The sequence below is a fragment of the Onychomys torridus genome, chromosome 16 (genome assembly GCF_903995425.1).
Source record: "Onychomys torridus chromosome 16, mOncTor1.1, whole genome shotgun sequence".
In the NCBI taxonomy this organism is placed as follows: domain Eukaryota; kingdom Metazoa; phylum Chordata; class Mammalia; order Rodentia; family Cricetidae; genus Onychomys; species Onychomys torridus.
In genome coordinates this window covers 45,020,433-45,036,911 of record NC_050458.1, presented here as the reverse complement: position 1 = coordinate 45,036,911, position 16,479 = coordinate 45,020,433, and positions in this window count along the sequence as shown.

Below are 16,479 nucleotides of genomic sequence, written 5' to 3'. Positions count from 1 at the left end.
TCTCAGCACCTACATAGCGGCTCACAGCCTTCGGCAACTCCAGCTCCACGGGACCGGATGTCCTCCTCTTCTAGCCTTTGTGGACAGCAGGCATGTATGAGATATACAGACCTATGTGCTGGCAAACACTCATATGTGTAAAATAAAAATAAACGAATCTTTAAAAAGGCAAGTTACAGTGTCTTTTCAAAGAGTTTCACTAGGAAGATATAAAAATTCTAAGCTAGAACACCAGGCTCCTGTTAAACGTATCTCATAAAACCAGACGGGACCAATGTCAAACTTGGCTGAAGCTGGAAAAAAATAAGTTTTGATTCTAATGTTTTTTGGTATGAAGATTTTATTTGTTTGTTTGTTTTTTGGTTTTTCAAGATGGGGTTTTTCTGTGTAGTTTTGGTGCCTGTCTTGGATCTCCCTCTGTAGATCAGGCTGGCCTCAAACTCAGAGATCCACCTGCCTCTGCCTCCCGGGTGCTGGGACTAAAGGCATGCACCACCACACCTTTATATTTGTTTTCTTTTAGATTTTTCCTGCAGAGCCCAATTTCCTTATGTGTAGATGTGTGCATTTGACTTAACCATTCACATCATTGGCCTAAGGCTGCTCACATTCTCCTATTTTGGGGTTCTTTTCATTCCTTCCCCTGACGACATGTCACATTTAATTTCCAGGAAGTGGCCTTGTTCACTAACTGGCCCTGCCGGTTCTGGTTTGTGTTTTAAAAACATGGGCGTTTGGCTTAGTTTAGTCGTCGGTTCTATGCCGGTCTCCCACTTTTTTCTGCTTTTGTGTTCGTTTCTTCTTTCCTGTGTTCCTAGCGTTTGCCTGGCTGCTCTCTGTCCCACCTCTCTTGTTAAATGTGTGGCTTCCTGGGCAGGGGAGATAGCAAGGTTGGTGAAGGGCTTGCTGTGCATGCAAGAGGACCCGAGTTCATCCTTAGTCGCCATGGGAAGGGATGGGTGTAATGGCCAATGTTTGTAATCCTGGATCTGGGGATGAGACAGATAGATCCTGGCCAGCCAGGATAGCCTGCCTATCATTATTATTATTATTATTATTATTATTATTATTATTATTATTATTATTGAGACAGGGTTTCTCTGTGTAGTCCTGGCTGTCCTGGAACTCACTCTGTAGATCAGGTTGGCTTCACACTCAGAGATCTGCCTGCTTCTGCCTCCCAAGTGTTGGGATTAAGGACATGAGCAATCACCACCCGGCTGTTTGTTTGTTTGTTTGTTTTTCAAGACAGGCTTTCTCTGTGTAGCTTTGTGCCTTTCCTGGAACTCGCTTTGGAGACCAGGCTGGCCTTGAACTCACAAAGATCCTCCTGCCTTTGCCTCCCCCCACCCCCCAGTGCTGGGATTAAAGGCGTGGGACACCAATGCCCGGTGATTCTTTCTTTTTTTAATTCACGAAGTATTTAAAGAGTATATAGTATATGTATATCTATAAAATTATATATATTCTTTTGTTTTTATTTTTGTTTTTTGTTTTTTCGAGATAGGGTTTCTCTGTGTAGCCCTGGCTGTCCTGGAACTCACTTTGTAGACCAGGCTGGCCTTGAACTCACAGAGATCTGCCTGCCTCTACCTTCCAAGTGCTGGGATTAAAGGCATGTACCACCATCACCTGGTTTATATATATTCTTTTTTGTTGTTGTTGTTGTTTTTCCAGACAGGGTTTCTCTGTGTAGTTTTGGTGCCTGTCTTGGATCTCGCTCTGTAGACCAGGCTGGCCTCGAACTCACAGAGATCCACCTGGCCTCTGCCTCCCAAGTGCTGGGATTAAAGGCGTGCGCCACCGTCGCCGGGCTATATTTTTTTTGTTGCTAATTTTTCCTGAAGTTGTAAGAAATGCTGTGGAGTTTTCCTTTGTTCTTGTTTATTGTTGCTCAGTCCAACCTTTTGTTTTATTCTGCTTTGGTTTCTAGAGTCAAGTTCTCACTGTATAACCCATGTTGCCTCAAATTCCAACTTGCAGTAATCCTCCTGTAGATTCAGTCCAACCTTTTGACATGACAGGAGATGACTTTGGTGAGAAAAATGATCAGTTTTTCTAACATTCCTGGTGTAATTGAAAAGAATGTGACGTCTGCAGTTAGTTGGGTGAATGTTCTAGAAGTTGCAGGGAAGGGAGACTCATCCTTCCTTCTTAAGTCTTGTTTTTCTCAAGCCTCACGCCTGGGGGCTGCTTCTCCATTTCTTAGGGAAGACAAAGGAATTGGCTGAACTCAGAGGGCACTGCTGGTTTATATCTGAACTTATGGATTGCTGCTTCATCATCCATGAGCTCATGGTGTGTGTGTGTGTGTGTGTGTGTGTGTGTGTGTGTGTGTGTGTCTGTTGTGTCATATCAGAGGGTGGAACATGCCACAGACCAGTAGCTTTGTCCCTCTGATCCAGTTCTGAAAACAGGGTGTACCCACCAGGGTTCTCTAGAGTAATAGACTTAAAATATGTCTAAAGAGCTTTGAATGTACTTACTATTAACAGCCCACGTGCTGAGGTTGGCTCTGAGAGAGACCCTGTCTCAGAAAACACAATGGAGATACAATGTGCCAGGCTCAGTTCCAAATGTTCTTCATATATTAAGTGCCTCAGTGCTAACAAACCATTGTTTCTCATCAAGAGCCAAGCTATAACTCTACCATCTATCTGTCTATCTATCCGTCTATTCCAAGATGGACTAGGGCAACTTACCTGGCGGGCTATTCTGTGGATGCCAAAGGAATAATGGAGAGCTGTATTTATTGACAGGAGAGAATCGATAGACAGACAGATGGATGGTGGTTGAATGGATGGGAAAATGAATAGTTGGATGAATAGATGGATGATAAAGAAATTGAGAAAAGAAAACATATATGTACACACATATACATACATACATATATATATATACACACATATATGTGTGTGTGTATATATACACACACACACACACACACCACACACACACACATACACACACACACACACACACACACACACACACACACACACACCACACACACACACACACACACACACACACACACACACGCAACATTTATTTGAGACTGGGTCTCTTTACATAGTCCTGGCTGTCCTGGAATTTGTTCTGTAGACCAGGCTCAAACTCACAGAGATCCATCTGCCTCTGCCTCCAGAGAGTGCTAGGATTAAAGGCGTGCGCCCCTATGCCCAGCCTGATATGTTTCTATTTTATGAGGCATTAAAATGCAAACTCCGGTCACTGTTGTGTAAAAGTCACCAGATTTTCATGGGTGGAGGGAAGGATGGATTGAGGAAGCGACGCAGACTCCTGACTGCGACGCTGCAGTCAGAGGCTTCCACATGACAACAGTGTTCGTGTAGGTGTTCATAAGAGGGTCCTTCCATGCCGGCCCTCATGTTCATAAGGAGGTCCTTCCATGCCGGCCCTCATGTGCTGCTCGGCTGCTTCAGGAGGTCTCCACCATTGTGCAAAACGACCAGGCTGTTTAGTGGGTGTGTTCTACACCTCTTCCCCCTCCCAAAGAGTTGAATTAAGTGCAGAAACACAGGAAAGTAAAACACTACAGCATTAACAACTTGTAGTTGTCATCTGATTGTTTTGTGGTTTTTGAGACAAGATTTCTCTGTGTAGCCCTGGCTGGCCTCGAACTCACAGAGATCCGCCTGCCTCTGCCTCCTGAGTGCTGGGATTAAAGGTGTGCGCCACCACCGCCCAGCAATAAGTTTTACTTTTTAAAAGATGTATTTGTTTTTATTTTATGTGTAATTGTGTTTTGCCTGCATGTATGTATGTATATTACATGCGTGGCTGGTGTATGAGGGGCCACAGCAGGGCACTGGATCCCCTGGGACTAGAGTTAAGGACAGTTGTGTGTCCCAGTGTGGATGCTGGGAAGCAAAGGTTGGTCCTCTGCAAAGAGCAGGGAGTTCTCTAACCACTGAACCATTCCTCCAGCCCATAACAACTTTTACTTTAAGGCCTGTTTTCTACTTCATGTCCTTATAAGATTTAAGAGAACTTGATTTATGTTACTGGGGAGATGCTCAGTGGTTATAATGTGCTTGCGGTTGCAAGTCTGAGGACCAAAGTTTGGACTTCGAGCACCCACATAAAAGCCAAGTGGGCATGGCGGCTCTCTGTAATCCCAATGCCCAAGAGTCAGAGATAGCATCCTACAGACAAACTGGCTCCTGTTGTCCAGCTCAAGCTCTGGATTCAGCAAGAGTCCTTGAATCTGAAATAGAGTGAAGAGTGGCCAGGAAAGACACCCAAAGTCAACATGGGGCCTCCACAGGCACACACACACACATGCATCTGCACACAAATGCACAAGAGAACATGCACATTCACACAGACACACACAGACAGATACACACACACACGCACACACACACAAACTGAGCGAGAGAGAACTTGACTTACTGAAATAATATATTATTTCATAGCTCCATTTTTAAAGATATTTACTTATTTTATTTTACATGTATGAATGTTTCACCTGCATGTATGTGTAACATGTGTGTGCCTGGTGTCCATAGAGGTAAGGAGAGGGTAGTGGACCCTCTGGAACAGGAGTTAAAGGATGGTTGTGAGCTACCATGTAGGTACTGAAAATCGAACCTAGGTCCTCTGTAGGAGCAACATGTGATCTAAACCACTGAGCCATCTCTCTAGCCCCTATGGGTCCAATTTTCAACCGTGTAGTTCAGTCACTGACCTGGACTCTCAGGTGCCCAGGTGAACCTCCAATTCTCTGAGCAGCTAAAGATGTTGTTGATGTTAAGTCCCGGGTCTTTTGACCTTTATCTTCCCAGCCCTGGAACTGCAGGCCTGTCCCACCGTGTCCAGTTCACAAAGCACTGGGCCTCAGTCCCGGGACTCATGCATGCAAGTCCTGGAGCAACCACACCACCACCTGAGCCCCTGAGGTTTAGTCCTTCATAAGAAGCCCTGTAAGGGGTTGGGGATTTAGCTCAGTGGTAGAGCACTTGCCTAGCAAGCGCAAGGCCCTGGGTTCGGTCCTTGGGGGAAAGGGAAAGGAAAGGAAGAAGCCTGGTAGTCAGACTTCACATTCACAGTACTTACCAGCTAACTACATTAGATTTATAAGACCTGCTCAACTAGGTGAGGTGACCTGCTAGCACTTAGGGAGCTGAACAAATACAGAATGGACCTACCAGACAGAATGCCTAAAGGAATTAGCATTTATAAACTGGACCAAATTAATCAAAGCCTCCTAAAAGGTAATTACTTGAAAAAATAGTGGTTATTGAAACCCATAATTAAAATAATATGTTTTATATGCTGAATTAAAGACTAAGCTAAATGATAAAGTAGGCTTTTCCTGTGGTGTTTAATTTTAATAAATTGGATATTAATTTTTAAAACCTAAGCAAACCAAGGACTAATCCTTTTCTACACATAAAACCACCTTGGAGGGCATTAGGAAAGCCCACATCAATGGTTGATGTGCCCCTGGGGTTGAGGTTTCTATTTGTGTGGGGCTAAAAAGGCACAAGTCCAGATCCTCTTGAACTCGTGAGGGAAGTGGGCTTCAGCCACAGCTCGTCCTGTTCCACACACAGCTGACAGGCCACAGGTCACACAGGACCCAGGGGACATGTCCCCAACCCATTCAGGGTTTAGGTTGTGACTCACAGTGTCCCATGGGGATGCCCTACTTTGCTGTGGGATACTCTGGGGACTGTGACTGTGGTACACGGGATCACCACAAGGCTCAGCTCACTAACACTGTAGTGCTGTTCCCTTGGGCAAAGGCTAGCAGGCAGTTCAACCAGGCACAGGCCTGCTCTGGGCACATGGGGACTTCTGGAGTAGAGGAAAGACCTCCTTGAGGAATCCCCAATTGGAGGATATACAGGAAGTCAGCAACACATAGCCCCGGAAATACTCTGTGACAGCCCTTGGGGATGGAAATGGGGATGCATAGTGGTGGTAACTGAATGGAGGGGTCAGTGTCCCATAGTAGTGACTACATCACAGCAGTTGTTTCTAAACTGATGTCATGACCAGCTAGGCATGGTCTCTCGTCCTCCGGTTCTGGCCTCCTCAGTTACCTGAGTGCAGCACATGCCTACAGAGTCCTTCCTGGGGACATCCAGGCACGTCCCCAGGCCCATTCCGAGCTTTCCTCCTCTTCTCTTGAGGTTGTGTGTTCAAGAGGCACACTTCACAGTATTCACTATTCTCTTTGGTATAAACTCTAGGGAGTTTCTTTTAAAACTGTCCCTTGGCTAGTGAGATAGCTCAGCAGGTAAAGGTGCTTGCCTCCCAGCCTGACGACCTGAGTTCAATTCCCAGGACCCACACGGTAGAGAAGGAGAATGGATTCCCTCAAGTTGTCCTTTGACCTCCATGCAAATGCACACAAAGAAATAAATGTAATCCAAAACCAAACAAAACGTCCCCAGAGGTAGAGATGTAGCTCAGTGGGTAGAGTGCTTGCTGAGTGTGCATGATGCCCTAGGTTCCATCCTAGCTCTGAAGACACAAGATGTGGTGGCACTCAGCACTCAGAAGGTGGAGGCAGGAGGATCAGAAGTTCCAGGCTATCCTTAGATGAACATAGAGTGAGACCAGCTTGGGCTATCTATCACAAACAAACAAACAAACTACCCCAAAGTTGCTGTCTCCCTAAGAACTGAACCTCCCCATCTGATAAGCCTAGATGTTATCACTCACCCAAAGGGGTCCTAGAGAACCCAGAGAATGAGAAAGGGAAAACAAAGTCCACATGACCCACAGTAGCAGATTATTTATACTCCTGCAGTCAGGTGTCATGGTCCCACCAGGGAGCAGGACCACCAGGATGCTGGCCAGAGCTGGTAGGGAGCACCATGGTGGCAGCAGCAGCCTCTGCAATCCCGTGCCGGGCCCCGAACTAGGGGCTGGGTATGGAATGCTCAGTGGAGTTGTAGATGGAGCCAAGGTGCACCAGTTCCAGCAGCCCCCAACAGCTCCCCCAGCCCCAAGCAACTCCCAACATTCCCCCCAGCAGCTCCCCCAGCACCCAGCAACCCCCAGCAGTCCCCCAGCAGCCCCCAGCAACCTCTGGCTGCCCCCTAGCAGCCCCCAGCAGCCTCCATGGTCCAAGTACTGCCTGGTCTTAATCTGAAATGAAAAGTAATTTGGAGGATCAGCATCCCCCAAACACAGGAAGTGACGGCAGAGGAAGGCTTGCCAGCGAGAGGGAGAGCACAGACAGGACACGTTCACACAGAGTTAGAGGATGAAAGAACAGGCCACAGCAAGCTGCTTCTCACCCGGCCCACATTCTCTGGAGAGACAGGTGGCTGGTGGGGGTAAGGGGCCCACTGGAACCAGAAGCGTCCCTGGATTTTCTCTATAGTGGCCCTGGTGTCGGCTCTTCCGATGGTGGCTTTGAGCTCCTGTCTGCACCCGCCCCCCCGCCTCGGTGGGGGCCTCTGCTTTTCTTGAGCCAGAGTGCATGGAAAAGAGAAAGTATTCTTTAAACCGTGTTGGTGGTGTGGGGTACAGGAGTTCCACCATTGCTTAACTGGCGGAAATTCATTATACACACACACACATGCATGCCCTCTCTCTTCTCTCTCTCTCTCTCTCTCTCTCTCTCTCTCTCTCTCTCACACACACACACACACACACACACACACAGGTTCACATGCACACACACACGTTCACATGCACACACTCACACACACACATCCACACTCACACGCATGCATATGCACACATTTATGAGCACAGCTTGCTGCCCCAGCCTGTGCTTTCTGCGGGAGCTATTTATACTGCCACACTGTCGCCCAGAATACACACCAAGGAGGCCATGTTACAGTAGATGTGATAAGCAACCATGTCTGGCCACTTGGAACCTCACCCGCAGCTCAGGCCTAGCCTGGTACGGAGCTCGCTGGGCCAGCCCCCTCTTGTCCGGGATCTCTCCCAGAGCCTCCTCACTGCAGTCTCACAAGGAACAAGCTCTCCTCCAGGGCCTGAAAGGCTTACTCTCTGACTTCTGCCTCCTGTCCACTCAGCTCCGGCCCCACTGGCTCCCTTGGGCTTGCCTCGGGGCCTTTGCACTCACAATTCTCTGCCTGGCATTCTCTTGCCCAGGTCTCAGCAGCTACATCCTTTCCCTCTCATAGTCTCAGCTCAGATGTGGCTTCTCCAAAGTCCCCTTAACCACCCAGGAAGAAGGTCACAAGCACACACCTTGTCCCACTCACCTCACAAACCCATCACCACACAGCACATGACCGGCCTGTATATCCTGCCCTTGCCTTGTGTGCCCAGTCTCTTTCAGCCACTCCACAAAAATCTAAGCTACTCAAGGGCTGAGATGGTCTGTGTCGACCATGTCCCCAGCGATTGGAATCGCATAAGACACATGTTGCAGCCCAGAAAATATTAGCTGCCTGGGGACCCAGTGTCAATCAAGCATTGTCTGAGGAACTGGGGCTCTGGGGTTTCTGTGTCCAGGGAGCTCATGATTTATAGGAGGTGACGGAACTCCTGGAAGGAACCCTGTAAGTAACTAAAGGGGTGGCGGGGGAGACTGGCCAGCTTCATCTTCAAGGGCCAGATATGGCTTCCTGCCGAGGGTGGCCCCAGAACTGAGTCCTGGGTGGTGTTCCACACTGGTGGTCAGGGTGGCCTTGAGGATCTTATCCAAAGGAGGGAAGGGGGCGGCTGCATAGACCTGACAATATGAGCTTTAGGAGATTGAAGCACAAATGCAGGGGCCACTCGATGCCCTAGGGAATGGGGAGACAGGCTAGGGAAACCTCTGGCTTGTTCTAGAGACACTGACGAGTTACCGGTGGGTTTCCCCGAAGATGATATTTTGGGTTCTTTAACACGAAGACTTTTAAACTGAGAAAGGACACAGAACTACGTACACTTCCAAAAGACCCCTCTGTCTAAATTGGTGTTTCCCATGTCCCTTGTCCAGTTGCGACCATATTCAGGCCTATTGCCAAATAATCCCAGTGCTGGCCTTCTAAAAATAGTCAGCCTTTCTTTAGCAGTACACACTATGGTGGCCAAAATCATTCGGAAGATTCAACGTGTTTCAGACTCTCTGTGACTCACGTCGGTCACCTGGGCTCCCGTTTGTAGTTTCCTTGGTGGAGCTACATCCCCGGGCTGGGCCTGTCAAGGCAGGAGGGGACAGAGGAGTGAGGGTGAGAACAGATGTGGAATGTGAGCGCTGTCCATCCCCAGGTTGGAGCAGAAGCCAGCGCCTTCCGTAGTCACAGGAAGTAGCTCTACTCTTTCCAGGGGTTGTTTTGGGGATTGACTTGGTAAATGCTACATGCAAATCAGGGAGCACTTAGAAGAATCTCTGAAACACTGGGCTGTGAAAGGGTTAACTACAGTATGTTTCATAGGTCTCTAGCGTGGATCCAGTGCACTGACTTTCAGTGTGAGAAAAACGTGCATGTGCAGGGTCAGTTGCTTTTGCAGGCCACGATTCCGGACCTAAACAACTTGCTGTGGGTCACAGCTTCAGATGGTTTTACTCCATCACGATGAGGAAGGCAAAGCCGTAGAGTTTAGATTGTGGTTATGGAAGTGTAAGGTGGAGACTGTATTGGTGAAATTATTAAGGCCACTCCATGTAGTTAAAAGGGAGGTTTATTTTGTGGGGTAACTTACAAATGAAGGGGTAGGTTGCAGGGTCTGGCAAAGGTATAGCACAGTCCGGCAGTGTTCTCTGGAGAACTCTGCTTGGTCTACCTCCAGCGTCCAGCGTCCCCGAACCAAGAGAGAGACCTCCTCTTCATCCTCGGTCTTCCGCTCCCTCCTCTGCCCCGCCTTGTGGGTGTGATCATTACTGAAGGCCAATGCTGGGATGGCTATCCACTACAAGACTGTTCACATCACAGGGAACCAGGAAACAGAGAGCTAAGCCAGAGCCAGACGCCAGCAGGTCACTTTTTATTTATTTATTGGTTTAATTATTTATGTGTGTGTGTGACTTTTTGCCTGTATGTATATCTGTCTACCACATGCATGTCTGGTGTCCACAGAGATCAGGAGAGGATGCTGGATCCCTTGGCACTGGAGTTACAGACAGTTGTAAGCTGCCATGTGGGCGCTAAGAACTGAATTTTGGTCCTCTTGAAGAGCAAGCATAGAGCCAGGTTATAATTTTCAAAGACCTGTCCCTGGTGACTATTTCCAAAAGTGAGGTTCTACATCCTAAGGGTTCCACGGCCTCCCAAAATGGCACCACCAGCTAGGGGGAAAACATGAACATGTGGGGAAATTGATAAATTGAGACCTTGTCAATCAATATAGTGTGTGTGTGTGTGTGTGTGTGTGTGTGTGTGTGTGTTGAAACATGAATGAGCCTAGCACTTAGACACACACTCTTCCAGCATCACAGACCTGCCATGAGCCTGACTGAATTCCAGATGCCTAGAAACCAAATGCTGTATCCTCAACAGTTCTAGGAGACAGGAGAGACTCTCCATGTTACAGAGGAGGGAAACTGAGGCTCTGAGAAGTTGCCAGCTCCAGGCTGCACAGTTGAGTGCACCTTAGTCTCCCACAGCTTTGAGACCTCTTTCCATTTTGTACTTCCAGAGCACAGTGGAGAGAGATAGAGACCGGTGTGTGTGTGTGTGTGTGTGTGTGTGTGTGTGTGTGTGTGTGTGTGTGTTTGCAGCGAGGGCTTGACCAGCTCCTAAAAATCTCCTAGGTGAGATCATCCACACCTCCAACAAATACAAAATGACCACTTGCTGTGTTCAAAGTCCTGGGCTGGCAACAGTGATGGGGGGGGGCAGGCAAAGTCCCTGCCCCCAAGAGCTTGGGGCCTGGTAAAGGAGTTAGATATTAAATGTGGAACGTAGTGTGAAGGGTTAGGAAGAGAGTGTGCTAAGGTAAGGGGACAGAGAATGCCAGGGAGAAGTGAGCTCGCTCCCTTACAGAAGGGGCATTTGGCCTGTGGTTCCTGCACTCCGGCAGCTGAAGCCCGAATTGAAGCAGGAATATTGCTTGGGCCTAGTAGTTTGAGACCAGCCAGAGCAACATAGTAAGACTCCATTAAAGAGAGAAAGAAGAACTTGGAGAATGACTCAGAAGGTGGAGGCTTTGCCATGCAAGCCCCATGACCTGAGTTCACTCCTTGGGACCCACATAAAAAGCTGTTCGGGGGGCATGAATCTGTAACCCCAGTACTTATATAGTGGGATGGGAGGCAGAGACAGGAGCTCTTCTGGAAGCTGGAGAGCCATAGCGACTACACATGGAAACAGAAATAAAAGAGGTCCTGCAAGGTGGGAAGAGAGAGTAGGCTCTCAGAAGTTGACCTCTGACCTCCACAAGGACGCCATGGCATGCACCTGTCCACACAGACACACCCAGAACAGTAATGATAACATTTTAAATAAAGGAAAAAGAAAAAAGAGGTGACACTTGAACAAAGACTAAAAGAATGGAGGAAGCCCGTGAGATTGTACGTCCTAGAACTAGCAGATGCTACACCCATCAAGTCTCACCAACATGGTGGCCCAAAGGTGAGCTGAACAAGGACTACACCAATAAACATGATGATGTGGTGGGGGTGGGGGTGCTCACAAGGCCTCAACCCTAGACAAAGAACTACAGGCCACAAAGAAATGCTGAGTGGGACAGATAGTTTCCCCCAGGGAAGAGCACACCAAATGGTTATCCATTGTCAAATGGTCAGCCCTGAAAACATACATACAAGTAACATTTTCAGACTGAGCAGGGAACACACACACACACACACACACACACACACACACACACAAAATATTAAGAAAAAGAGGTGGGGGGAGGGGGCCTGGAGACATGGCTCAGTGGTTAAGAGCACTGACTGCTCTTCCAGAGGTCCTGAGTTCAATTCCCAGCAACCACATGGTGGCTCACAACCATCTGTAATGAGATCTGGTGCCCTCTTCTGGCCTGCAGTCATACATGCTGTATATATAATAAATAAATAAATCTTAAAAAATAAAATAAAATCGGCTGGGCGGTGGTGGCATATGCCTTTAATCTTAGCCCTTGGGAGGCAGAGCCAGGTGGATCTCTGTGAGTTCAAGGCTAGCCTGGTCTACAGAGCGAAATCCAGGACAGGCACCAAAACTACAGAGAAACTCTTGTCTCAAAAAACAAAAACAAAAACAAAAACAAAAAACCAACAAAAACTAGTTTATTTTATGGGGTTGGGGATTTAGCTCAGTGGTAGAGCGCTTGCCTAGCAAGCACAAAGCCCTGGGTTTGGTCCTCAGCTCTGGAAAAGAAAAAGAAAAAAGAAAAAGAGGAAAGAATTTGAAAAAAAAACAAAAAAAACCAAGGAGAATGTGGGGTGGAGAAAGAGGAAATAATGTAATTATATTATAATCTCAAAGAAAGAATCAAGTCATGCATCCATCTGAAGGAAATGTACATGGTATCTCATCAGCTAATAGAAGGGAATAGCACATGCCAAGGGCCTGGAGTGAGTACCAGTTTGGAATGTGCAGAACCATAAAGATGCACGAGCTGAGATGCTGGAGAGATGACCCAGCGGTTGAGAGCATTGGTTGCTCTTCCAGAGGGCCCAGGTTCAATTCCTAACACCAAATGGCAGCTCACAACCATCTGTAACTCCAATTCCAAAGGATCTAATACCCTCTTCTGGTCTCTGCATACAGCAGGCATACATGTGGTACACAGACATACACGCAGGGAATATATGAAATTATATTTTAAAAGATGCATGGGATGTCTCACTGTTGCACAGGAACATGAATGCTCTGCCCAGATCCCCTGGATCATTTTAACCCCCAACCCCTATGCTGTGTTTCACAGCCCTGTTGCCCTCCTCTCAAGGCCACACCCAAAATAATAAAGCTCACAAAGACAGAAGCAGGAAGTGCCTGGGAGTTAGCATTGCTCTGCTGCACCCCACAGTCTTGAGCCAATGATCAACGTGTGTGAACACTGATGGATAATGCATGTACCAGACCCCTTGGAGGACCAATCAAGGGCTGCTCACTGCTTGGACAGGTACTAGGTGATGCACAGCACTGTGTAGCTAACATGTAAATCAGAAGCATGGCATCTTCCAGCTTTTGGTGAGGGTGATGATGGCTTATGGGCTGAGTTGGCCCACTGGGTCCCATATTGTAGCCCTCTGGACCTGATTTTGAATGTAGGATGAAGACCCACGGCCTGCAGTTCCCAAGCACAAGGCTCTGCTTTCTGTCACGAGGAGGGGACGCCTCATTCAGTGATTAATTTGGAACAAACTTTCCATAGGCCCTGGGGAGCTACAGATCTTCCTTTTTTCTCTTTCTTTCTTTCTTTTTTTTTCTTTTCTTTTCTTCTTTCTTTCTTTCTTTCTTTCTTTCTTTCTTTCTTTCTTTTTTTTTTTGAGACTGGGTTTCTCTGAGTAGCCCTGGCTGTCCTGGAACTCACTCTGTAGATCAACCTGGTCTCAAATTCAGAAATCCACCTGCCTCTACTTCCTGAGTGCTGGGATTTAAAAATATTTATTTACTATATTTTACTTATATTACATGCATGCATGCCAGAAGAGGGCATCAGGTCCTATTATACATGGTTGTGAGCCACTATGTGGTTGCTGGGAATTGAACTCAGGACCTCTGGAAGAGCAGTTGGTGCTCTTAACCACTGAGCCATCTTTTCAGCTACATCTTTTTTTTTTAAATTTTAGTTTTTCTCTTTCTTTCTTTCTTTCTTTCTTTCTCTCTCTCTCTCTCTCTCTCTCTCTCTTTCTTTCTTTTTTTTTTTTTTTGAGACAGGGTTTCTCTGTGTAGCTTTGTGCCTTTCCTGGAACTCACTCGGTAGCCGAGGCTGGCCTGGAACTCACAGTGATCCACCTGGCTTTGCCTCCTTAGTGCTGGGATTAAAGGCGTGTGCCATCACCACCCGGCTCCTCTTTCTGAATTTTTATTTTTTTGTTTTTTGTTTTATTTTATTTTATTTTTATTTATTTATTATGTATACAGAAGAGGGCGCCAGATCTCATTACAGATGGTTGTGAGCCACCATGTGGGTGCTGGGAATTGAACTCAGGACCTCTGGAAGAACAGTCAGTGCTTTTAACCTCTGAGACATCTCTCTAGCCCCTTTCTGAATTTTTAAAACATTTACTTGATTATTTTTCTGTGTGCACGTGGGCCATGCCTCTCATGTGGAGGTCAGAGGACAGTCCATGGAAGTCAGTCCTCTCCTTCCACCATGCAAGTCCTGGGGATCAAATCAGGCTGTTAGGCTTGGCGGTCAGCACTTTAGTGGGATGTTGGCCACAGTTTTACCTGCTGAACCACCCGCAGGCCCCTAGATCGTCTTGCTTTTCTGATTCTGACCTTGCTCAAAGTCAGCGGGTATGAGGGCATCTGCCACTCCTTCCCTGCCCCAGGTGACCCTCCCACCTCCTGCATAGGGATCTGTGCACATCTGTTCCCTCGCTTGTCTACCAGACGTCAAAGCACTCACGTGGGCCAAAGGCTAAGGACACAGCATCTGCAGCTGGAGGTCACAAAGGAAGGGTCCCCCAAATACTGCATTGTAAAAGGAGTCCCCGCCCCCAGAGAGACCTCATCAGTTTTAACATGAGCTATGTCCCAAATTGGGACCTACTTTTGTTATTATTATTATTATTATTATTATTATTATTATTATTATTACTATCTATTTTTGAGACAGAGTTTCTCTGTGTAGCTTTGGAGCCTGTCCTGGAACCCTGTAACCCAGGCTGGCCTTGAACTCACAGATATCCTCCTGCCTCTGTCTCCCGAGTGCTGGGCTTCAAGGCCACCACCAACCGTTACTTTTGTTATTATTATTTATATATTATTTTGTTATTATAATAAGCCCGAGTCCCCATCTTAGCCACTGTTCTATTGCTGTGAGGGAGACTTAGGCCTTGACACCATGACCGAGGGAACTTATCCAAGAAAGCATTTACTAGGGGCTTGCTTGCAGCTTCAGAGGGTGAATCCATGATCCCCACAGCAGGAAGCATGTTGGCAGGCAGGCAGGCAGGCAGGCAGGAATAGTTGAGAGCTCACACCTTATCCACAGAAGGAGGCAGAGAGAGACTAGGTCTGGTGCCAGCTTTTGAAACCTCAGAGCTTCCCCACAATGACACATCTCCTCCAGCAAGGCCACACTTCCTAATCATTCCAACACACGAGTCTATGGAGGGCCGCTCTCATTCAAACTGTATAGGGCCCCTTCACAATGTGACTTTGTGGTTCCTTCCGTCCCGAGGCAGAGTCTATGTTCCCGTCCATGAGTGTGGAAACTTAGTGGTGAAGGCAACCGCAGCTTATTACATCTACACCTACCGGTCGACAAACGAGTCTGTGCTCTGCTCTCCAAGACTGGCGTCAAGGTATCAGCAAGGCTGTGTTCTCATTCAAAAGCTCAGGGGCCTACACCAAGCTCCAGAGATACTGACACATTTCATTGCCTGGGACTATAGGACGGAAGTCCTCCATTTAGGGATTGGAGAGATGTTTCAGTGGTTAAGAGACTGGCTGCTCTTCCAGAGGGCCTAGGTTCAATTCCCAGCACGCACACGACAGTTCACAACTGTCTGTAACTTCAATATCCTCACACAGCAGATATACAGTCAAAACACCAGTGCACATTAAATAAATAAATAAATAAAAAAGAAGTCCTCTGTTTCTAGGAACCATGCCCCATTCCTGGAACCATCTCTCTCTGAAGTGTGGCAGTTTGCTTCTTCCAGGCCAATAGCAATAGCAAAATTGCAGTTATAAAGTAGCAACAAAATAACTTTATGGTTGGAGGTCATCACAACATGAGGATCGGCATTAGGTCGCAGCATTGGAAAGGTTGAGAACCACTGAGGTTAGAGGGGGTGGGGTGGGGGCAGAGACACTGAAGATCTCTGGGGTTTTCAGGCCAGTCAAGCTTCAGATTCAGTTGAGAGACTCTGTCCCAAAATATAAGGTAGAGAATGACCGAGAAAGACTCCTGATGTCAACCTCTGGTTTCCATATGAATGTGTACTCATATGCTTGTATACACACACACACACACACACACACACACACACACACAGAGACATACACGCACCAAGACACAGACACAGACACACACACACATACATTCACATGGAGACACAGACACACACAGACACTTACAGACATACACACACAGACAGACATACACACACCGAGACACAGACACACACACACACAGACAGACATACACACACAGAGACATACACACACCGAGACACAAACATACACACACACACACACACACACACACACACACACACAAATGCAAGGGGAAAAATGTGAAACAGAGAAAACTGAGATGCAGAGAGGGGATGTGGACTGTAGGGGAAGAGATGGTGCTGTGATTGGATTAAGATTGCTTCCCCTGGGAGATTACTTTGGACCAACACAACCACGGAGTCCGTTTTAAGAAGCAGAAGGGTGGTCAGTGGTGGTAACAGGATTA